The sequence below is a fragment of the Phacochoerus africanus genome, chromosome 2 (genome assembly GCF_016906955.1).
Source record: "Phacochoerus africanus isolate WHEZ1 chromosome 2, ROS_Pafr_v1, whole genome shotgun sequence".
In the NCBI taxonomy this organism is placed as follows: Eukaryota; Metazoa; Chordata; class Mammalia; order Artiodactyla; family Suidae; genus Phacochoerus; species Phacochoerus africanus.
Genome location: NC_062545.1, coordinates 40,365,906 through 40,374,561, shown reverse-complemented (window position 1 = coordinate 40,374,561; position 8,656 = coordinate 40,365,906). Strand labels below are relative to the sequence as shown.

The 8,656-nt window shown below is 34.0% G+C and overlaps 1 long non-coding RNA gene across 1 annotated transcript; it reads left to right on the top strand.

Annotated features, from left to right (window-relative positions):
- Positions 1-2,017: 2,017 nt before the first annotated feature.
- On the top strand, positions 2,018-6,427 carry LOC125121011 (uncharacterized). The gene is made up of 3 exons (XR_007133372.1): positions 2,018-2,107; positions 2,254-2,305; positions 5,459-6,427. It is a non-coding gene; the product is annotated as an uncharacterized LOC125121011 (long non-coding RNA).
- The last annotated feature ends 2,229 nt before the right edge of the window (positions 6,428-8,656 follow it).

Genomic DNA, 8,656 nt, shown 5'->3' with positions numbered 1-8,656 from the left:
CCAAAGAGAATAACCAAGAATTATTTAAACATTAATATCTTAAGGTACCAGTCAATGGCAAATACTTATTGTAAACTCTTCCAGATCATAATTCTGGAACATCTTCACATCAATTTCCTAAATAAATAATGGAAACTTTCATGATAGTTAGAAATTAGTGATTTACAACATTTGATTTGAAATTTCATGAGAAAACACAGATATTACAATGGCCTTCTGTGATGCTTCTTCCCACTCTTTTGGGTCACAGGAAACAGGTTTCTCAACTATGAGATGCCTTAGTGAATTCATAAAAGGAGCAAAAAGGAGAATTTTATTGCTATCATTTTAAGGATTTGAATATGAATAATGAGTTCTTTTTCTCCTAGAAGGATGATCTATACATAAGTGTCACTGATCGATACATGAGTACTGATCTAAAATTTTTACTATGTAATTGAAATATCAGGTAGATATATGTGAGGGATAGATCATTTTTAATACTAATACTAATAAATCTTAGATTAGATTAAGTTAGATTAAGATTTCAGGATTCAAGTTTTATTGACTACATCAAAGCATGCAAGCAGTTAAAATCATTATTTCATGATGATGGATGAAGATTAGTCCATCATCTATTATTTCTATTATAAAATGTTCCAGGAACTGGGTAAAATGAGTCCTCATTCTTTTTGTTATAAAATTTTTACAAATTGCTCACTTTACAAAATGGTTAGGAAAGCAATTATTTGAGTTAAATTTGGTATCATTAGGTTTAATTTGTGTTGCCACATATGATAATTCATAAGACAGTACTAAATATGAACATTAGCAGTCCCTCCCAAAAAAGCAAAAAAAAAGTTTTGGCGCTGCAATTTTAAAGAAACCTAAGTTTGGTCAAATCTCTTCACTGATTCATGTTTAGAAATAGATGTATAGGGGAGTTCCCATCGTGGCGCGGTGGTTAACAATCGGACTAGGAACCATGAGGTTGCGAACCATGAGGTTGCGAACCATGAGGTTGCGGGTTCGGGTTCGGTCCCTGCCCTTGCTCAGTGGGTTAACGATCGGGCGTTGCCGTGAGCTGTGGTGTAGGTTGCAGACGCAGCTCAGATCCCGCCTTGCTGTGGCCGCTGGCGTAGGCCAGCGGCTACAGCTCCGATTAGACCCTTAGCCTAGGAACCTCCATATGCCGCGGAAGCGGCCCAAAGAAATAGCAAAAAGACAAAAAAAGAAAAAAAAAGAAAAAAAGAAATATATGTATAAATAATCTAACAATATAAATTTCAAATGGATTATATGTAATTAATTTAAAGATACTCATAGGACACGAAACCAAAATCTCAAAGACTTGAATCACTTGCCGCTAGTAAGTAACTGCTCAGAAATCAAACGCATATCAAAATTTTCAATTTGTTGTTTCATTTTGTGTATTAAAATAAAAATCTGTCATGGCTAGGAAGAAAGGCATGTCACATCACTTTTTTGCAAAAGCTATTGAACTGTTTTATTGGTGGAGGGTTAAATACAAATTTCAGATTTAAAAAAATTACCTACTGTCATTTTTAAAGGATTATATTTCCCTTGGGCTGATTATTCTGATGAAATATTTGTGTATCTTTTCTCAAGTTTTCTTTTTAAATTTCTTTAACATCTTTGTGGAAATTCACCACCCCAAGAAACATTACCTAAAAGGTAGTTCTGGTGTTTGAAAATAATAAAATTATAATCTGAATTCCAAATGCAAGTCTACGTATTTTCTTCAAATAAATTCAAAGGACATAATTTTTCAGTAGATATATTTGAGCAAAATATATAAATATCCTTACTATTGCTACACAAAGAGCTTGGCTTTCTCCTTTACTTCAAGAAGTTGATAATCTTAAGCAACCAAATGCATCCAGCCTAGTTGCTTAAAGCAAGATGGATCATCCTGAGAATCATTAGGGCCTTTCAAAACCTCCCCAACATGCTGGGCCAAATAAGAGCAGAGAAAGAGAGTAGACACAGATGCAGATGCCAAGTACAGGAACCAAAGTCCAATCTGGTAGACTCGGTGAACAGGAATCCAGTAGCAGGTTGCAATCTGGGCTAGTGAGCAAGATAGAGGTGGTAAATGTTCCAGTGGGTAAGAACATAGTGATGAGAACTTAAGTGTGGCATGCTATAAAATGCTGATATCAGGGGAAGTCATTCAAAAGGTAACAAGACTTTATTCACTTAGCTGAGGTTTTAGAACTGAGCAGTAACATCATCCAACATTCATTTTAATAGGGAAGTCTGGATGCAAGCAAGACCAGTTCAGGAAACTATTGCAGTCACAGAGGTAAGAGATGATGTGGCTTGAATCAGCATGGTGACAGTGGGCATGTGAGTAATGGACAAATTCTATATATATTTCCATAGTAAACCCTGTAGGATTTCCTGATAAAGTAGATGTGGGATATGGGTGACAGCGGGCAGTATTCCTCGGGAGTCTAAACAACATAGAAAATGAAATTATCATTACTATATGTGAGCAAGTAATATATAATGACTTTTGAAACTTAAAGAGGTTACTTTTGAAAGTTAGAGAGGATGCTACTAATAATTATGTTGAGAAAACAAGCAAAACGGGTATATATACCCCCATTTAATGAGTTGGAAACATTATAAGCGAGATTGAATTGGAGGTGGGGCTGTTGTATATTAGGAACTAAGTTTTGGATATATTGAATTTAATAAGCCTATGAAATACCTTAAGGAGTGATTGCAATAGGTCATCAGGCATATGCTTCTGAATTCAGAAAGAGGTATGAACTAGATACAAATTTTTGTGTCATCTGTATATTTAATGTCTTGAAGTTGCATGAGAGCAAGAGGGAATCAGCACAGCTACCTAAAAGGCCAAAGGACTGATCCTTGCTTGAGCCACTCCAAAACAAAAGTCAGCATTCTCCCCACCAAAAATTAAAAAATAAAAAAAATTAAAAAAATATTAAAAAGCAGGAAGAAATTTGACCTATTTAGAAATATATTTCTGCCTCATGTACATATAACTCATCAGATTATACCTCTAACTTGTTTTAAAAGTTAATACCTGAGTTTTTCTAATACTAAAATGTTGGTTGCCTTTTCAAATTTATAATAATGAGCCTTAAACCACTGCTTGAAATCTAATCAAATTCTATTTATTCTCATAGCTAACAACATTCCTACCTTCCACAAAACAGTATTATTACAAAACTCTCATAAACCTTCTGCTAATGTCCCACAAGTGAAATTTTAAATAGAATACATCATGATCTGTGTCCTGATTCAACTCAAGCTACATGTTATAATCACTAATAGAAGGCTGCCAAACCCAAGTTCCCATGGGAGGTGTTAAGACACAGAATAAGCCTTTGTAAAATTATTTGTATAAAATTCACCAGAACAATGTTGAGACGGATCACTAGCCAGAGTATGGACAATATCATCATCCATCAAGCAACTTCTTATTAAAGCAAAAATAGAAGTCTTCTGGCATAAAATTAAAGACTATATTTTGAAATGAAAAAGTTCAACAAATGAACAATAAAGGCTTTAAATATTAAATGCTCACCCTTAAAAACTTCCCTCAAAAATTTTCTTTGCTTAGCTTATTTTTATGGTTGAGAGCAAGTGTTAATTCCATTAAACATCTATCAGATTTTTATTGCTTTGTCCTGTGACAAAAAAACATTTCACAATAGACAAGGGAAAAGCTAAACTGAAAGTGTTTAAAATTCAGTTTTGAAAAAATTGGGAGAGATTCATTTTTCCCAGGGTTCCTAGGGTCCAAATGTTTTTATAGAATGATACATTTAAAAAAAAAAAAAAGACTACCTTTAAACTTGAGACTTTTTTTAATAGCTTAATCTGAGAAAAAGAGTGGTTTCAATCTAAGACCAAATTGCTTACAAGACATTTTTTTTCTCTTAGGTATAAAAAGAGTGGTTTTTAGGTGTATACCTTTTAGGTATAAAAGGGTTTTTTAAGAGGTAAAAATAAATAAGGTGCAAGGATATATTGCACATCTCAGGGAATATAACCAATATTTTATAATAACTATGTTGAACACCATGTTGTATAGCTGGTGTTTATATAGTATTGTAAATCAACTGTATCTCAAAAAAAAAAAAAAATCAAGGCCAAAAATCAAAACAGAAAACCAGAATGTTCATTTTCATTGACCCACTAATTCTACTTCCAGTAACATATTCTAAAGAATAATTTTATAGTGTCAAAAATTAACATAAGAACAATATTATAATAGTGAAAACTTGGAAACATAAATGTACAATTATGAAATAAAGAAATTATTACATATTATATAACCATTAATATTTGAATACTAATTACAATGGAAAAATATTCAAGATATTGTGTGAAGAAACTGATATGTTATATGAAAAAAAATAAATTTAAAAAATCCTATTAACCATGAACAAAGCATACAAAATCCCCACCCACATGGAGCTTGTATTTCATTTAGGGAGACAATAAGCAAATCAGCAAATTATGGAAAGAATACCTTCTGAAAAGAAAAATAAAGGACGAGAGGGATGCTGAGTGTTGAGAAAGGGGAGCAATATCATCAGGGTGTTCAGGAAAGGGCTCAAATCTGAAAATGGTGAGAGAGAAAACCATGAGGCTACCTGGGGGAGGAGATTTTAGGTAAAAGAAACAGCTAATACAAAGACCCAGAATTTTGAGAAACAAAGATGAGGCTAGTGTGGGACCAGAGGGAATGAGAGGCTAGTCTGAAATGAGCTTAGAAAACAGTGGTGTCAGAACTAGTAGAACACTGTGGGAACTTTTCAGAACTCTGGCTTTTATTGAGTGAGATGAGGAGACATCAAAAGATTCTGAGCAAAGAATGGCAAGATCTGATTTTTTCTTACGATTACTCTGTTGAGGGCAATCTATTGGGCTCAAGGATGGACGCCAAGAGACAGTAATCTAGGAGAGATGTGATGATGATCTCCGAATAGCATAGCGTGAGGTTAGCAGAGGCGGAGAGAAGTGGCACATTTCTATCTTGAGGGTAGAGCCTGAGAGTAAAGCCAACTGGATTTAACAACTGCTGATGTGGATGTGACAAAAGAAGTCACATTAACTGAGATGGGAATGACCGCGGGTGAAGCAGATTAGGGGTAAGATTTGGTTCAGTTGTGAGCATAGTCAATTTTAGATTTCTGTTCAAGTGGAGATGTTGAAGGAATCTGAGGTTTAGGGAAGAAAGATAATTAAAAGTGTTAGGGAAGATGGAGAAGAGAGTGGAGAGCTAAGCCTTGAGGGTCTTCAGTATTAAGAGGTCTCTGGGAAGCAAAGAAAACATTTCTGGAATTTCTATTTGGTTCTTTTCAAATGAGCCTTTTTTTTTTTTTTCATAGTTTGCTATTCTATGTTTTGATTCCTTATTCTAGTAAACATACATTGTATCATTATAAACATACATTTTTATGTTATCTTTCAGATTGTCTTCCTAACGTTGGAAGTTCTTGATACTCTGACTCGACCGTGGGAGAGCTCTTCTATAATGGGTGGTATAATTGCTTCTTCCAAGTGGCCTGAACAAATATTATTTTTCAAGTTGATTTCTCTTTTACGGATCTCAAACCTCAAATTCATGGGGAAGATAGCCCAGGATTTTTATTTTTCTCAGGGAGCCCCCTAACCCTGAGACCTGACAGAAACACATTTCTTGTGCAATTGTTTTATTTTTAAACTGTTTATGTTAACATGAAGATTTTTGAGAAATTAGGGGTTTTTTTTCCCCTCCCAGATTTACTGAGGAATAGTTGACAAACATTGTTTATATTTGGGTGCAGAACATGAGGTTTTAGTATATGCATACATTGTCAAATGATTATCACAGTCAAGCCAATTAACATGCCCACATACCCATCACTTCACGTAGTTACTATTTTGTGCCTGTGTGTGTGTAGCAGAGATCTACTCCTTTAGCACATTTCAAGTATATAATACCTTGTTATTAACTATATTCACCATGCTGTATATTAGGTCTCAAGAAAAACTCATCTTATTCTAAATGTTTGTACCATTTCACCAACATATCCCTCAATGACACCAGCCCCTTGGTAACCAGAATTCTACTATCTAGTTCTATGAGTTCAACTTAAGATTCTACATATAAGTGAGATCAGATGATATTTGTGTTGCTCTATTTGACTTATTTCACTTAGCATACTGTCCTACAGGTTCTTCCATGTTGTCTCAAATGAAAAGATGTCCTTCCTTTTAAAGGCTGAATAATACTTCATTCTACATAAATATTTTTTCTTTATCCATACATCTGTCATCAGACACTTAAGTAGTTTCTGTATCTTGGTTAATGTGAATAATGCTATAGTGAGCACTGGAGTGCAGACAGCTCTTTGAGATAGTGATTTTATTTCTTTTGAATATATACTCAGAAGTGGGATTGATGGATCACACAGTATTTGTATTTTCAAGTTCTTGATGAAACTCTATATTGTTTTCCATATGCCTATATGAACTTGCAATCTCACCAACAGATTTAAAGTCTGACCCATCTCTCCACACCTCTGTCAAAAGTTGTTATTTTTTATTTTTTCATAATAGCTATCCTAACAAGCTTGAGGTGATATCTCATTGTGGTTTTAATTTTCACTTCGCCAGTGATTAATAATGTTGAGCATGTTTTTATATATCTATTGGCCATGTGTAAGTCTTTGTTGGAAAATTGTCTGTTCAAGCCTTTTGCCCATTTTAAAATGTTTTATTAAATTATAGGTTGATTTATAATGTTGTGTTAATTTGCGCTATACAACAAAGTGACTCAGTGTTCTTTTTTTATATTATTTTCTGCCATGGTCTATCCCATGATATTAGATACATTTCTATGTACTACAAAGTAGGACCTCATTGCTTATGCATTCTAAATGTAATAGTTTGCATCTATTAACCCCATACTCCTAGTCCATCCCACTCCCTCCTTCCCCACATTTGGCAACAAGTCTGTCCTCCATGTCTATAAGTATGTTTCTATTTTGTAGATAGGTTTATTTGTGCCATATTTTTTAGATTCCACACATAAGTAATATATGGCATTTGTATTTCTCTTTCTGACTCACTTCACTAGTATGATAATCTCTAGTTCCATCCATATTGCTGCAAATAACATTATTTCATTCTTTTTGTGGCTGCTGTTGTATAATTGGCTGTGCAGAAATTTTTTAGTTTGATGTAAATTATTCAGGCTTTAATAGATTTTTTTTTTCAAATCTCCTTTCTTTTGAAGATCCAAGGCCCTCTTCAGTCCTCCACGGACATTAAACTCAAACCCCACATCAGTGTCGTCTTCTCCCACTCCAGGGCAGCAGCAGGTAAATAATCTCTGAGTGGTGGAGAACAAGAGTTATAAATGACGTTTAATTTCTTCCTTTTTGTATTTCTATATACTGTTTTCTAAAATAAAAGTAAATTTTTATAATGGTAAGAAAAACAAAATTTGAATTTGTAGGTGTTCCCTCCAAAAAAGATACAACATGCATGATTTACTCTATATGACACAGAATTATCTGTATGTCTGAAACAATAAAGGATGTATCTTCTCTTTAGATCAGAGTTGCAATATCCATATAGCTTGTCTTCAGTGGTACAGGAAAGTCATTGGGGCCTTTAAAGGTTTCTAAAGCATATTTCAATTTTACACTTCTACCCAGTTGTTTGAACAAGAAATTAGGTGCTGATTTTACTTCAACATGGTACCGAATATCTTAATAACAGTGGTCTATTTCTTAGTCATCTGAATCTTTAGTGTACGTGACACAAACGTTGAGATTTTTTAAAAAGAGCTATGGTGACTTATTTTTTAATGTTCTTGTTGAATGCAGGCATAATATGAACTGCCTGCAAAGGACATCTCCTTTCTTCTATTCCATTTTTAAGGTGTCTGAGATAATGCATTAAATAAAGAGAAGAAAATAAAGAAGGCCATTGTAGAAATGTTTCCACTTAAGGAATTCTTCCTGGTTAATATACATTTCGGTGTAAAATTGGGGGAGGGGTGTCTTTCCTCTCTCAAATCTTTGATCCTAACAAAAAGAAACATTCCAGATGAAGGCAATGAAGTTCTCTCTTCTGAAGACAGTTAAGTGTTGAAAAGTTTTACCTGTCCTTGGATCTTAATACGGTTTGCTTCACATTAACCAAAATGAAAACTGAGATAAATGTGAACTATGTAATAAGATGAGTAAATTGAATATAAAATGAATTTTCAAATTGCTACATTCAGAAATGCAGCCACAGCAAAATAAGAATTTCTTTCCAGGGGGAGGAGAAGAAAAGGGAAGAACAAAGGCTTGCTGAGTACTGTATTTACAAAGGCAAAATAAAGTAGAAAGTTAAGCTCTTCTCTGAGGAAACTGGTCTTTATGAAATGGTATCTCAGCCATGTGACGTCTTCCTTCCCCTACACTTCTTTGCCCTTTTTTCTTTCCAATCATAATGCCAAAGGTGATTTTCATGCAGAAATGCTCTAAATCCATTTTTACAGTTTCCTAAAAGGCTACAACAGAATCATGTGATTTTTTTTTTTTTTAATTCTCCAACACATTTTCTCTCTCTAGACTCAGAGAAAAGGTGTGAAGTTTGTCCTCTAGCTTCTGTCAGCAGATGACAGGTTCTA